The sequence below is a fragment of the Aplysia californica genome, unplaced genomic scaffold (genome assembly GCF_000002075.1).
Source record: "Aplysia californica isolate F4 #8 unplaced genomic scaffold, AplCal3.0 scaffold00240, whole genome shotgun sequence".
NCBI lineage: Eukaryota > Metazoa > Mollusca > Gastropoda > Aplysiida > Aplysiidae > Aplysia > Aplysia californica.
Genome location: NW_004797510.1, coordinates 334,167 through 335,195, shown reverse-complemented (window position 1 = coordinate 335,195; position 1,029 = coordinate 334,167). Strand labels below are relative to the sequence as shown.

Here is a 1,029-nt window from a genome sequence, read left to right as displayed (position 1 = left end):
CCCCCCCAAATCCACAAAGTCCGTCAATCATATATTTTAAATTAAGAATTTATAGTTTTCCAATCTAATGCAAAAAATAAAAAGATGAACAATAGAGTCTAAAAAGTTACACATCTTCATCTTGTTATCCAACACAGTATACATAGAGTAAACAATGAAATAACTCAATTATACCGTAATATATTGTTTGACGAAAGAAGCAAGCCCACATCCGTATAACCTAAATTCTAAATGAAATACTGTACGCAGACGATCAAAGTCTACTGCATAACAATAACACTGAACTGCAGGAACACGCTGACAAACAATCAATTCTGTAGAAATGTGTGCGAGATGGAATGTCTCAGGAAAACATTACATTAACAAGAAGGGATAAAGCGAGAAAAAATAAAAGAGAACAAATTGGGACAACACCACGTATGAAATACATTGAAAAAACAACGCAATTTCAATAGCCCATGTGGGCCAATAAGACGAGCCATAATAATAATGTGACTATTTCTCCGAATGCTCGAGAAAATAAACTTGACCTCTATTTCTCAGAGATTTCGGCGTCATCTTTCATTCTACCATACTGCGAGGACTGGGAAGCACTTTTTGGCATCGAATTCAATTTCCAGAGCTAGAGATTTTTAAATGTCAGAATATTCAGATAACAAGACTGTTAGACTCTGGCAGTAACCTACATGTATTTTGCATTCAGTCACTCCTAAAGCTATAACTAAATTCCTTCATGTAAACAAGAAAAAATCTCCCCCCCCCCCCCGTTCACACCTTACACACACACACACACACACTGGCCACTCAATTCGCAAAGAGGTCTAACCAACAAATCTCGAACACGTAAACCGTTCGGAGAAATAGAGTTCAAGTTATTTATCGGAGCGTTCGGAGAAGTGGAGCCAGCCTAATAATAATGATCGCATGCGAATAATGATTGTTTCCTGTCATTTTCTCTCAGCGTTGGTTTTCAGACTGACCCAGTGCAATGCAGTTACGAAGTGGCTAGCCGTACTTAAGTACGGCTAA

The 1,029-nt window shown here is 37.9% G+C and overlaps 1 protein-coding gene across 1 annotated transcript in view; it reads left to right on the top strand.

Moving 5' to 3' along the window:
* LOC101855795 overlaps window positions 1-1,029 on the top strand; it is a 40,472-nt gene that overhangs the window by 1,000 nt on the left and 38,443 nt on the right. The window lies entirely within an intron of this gene.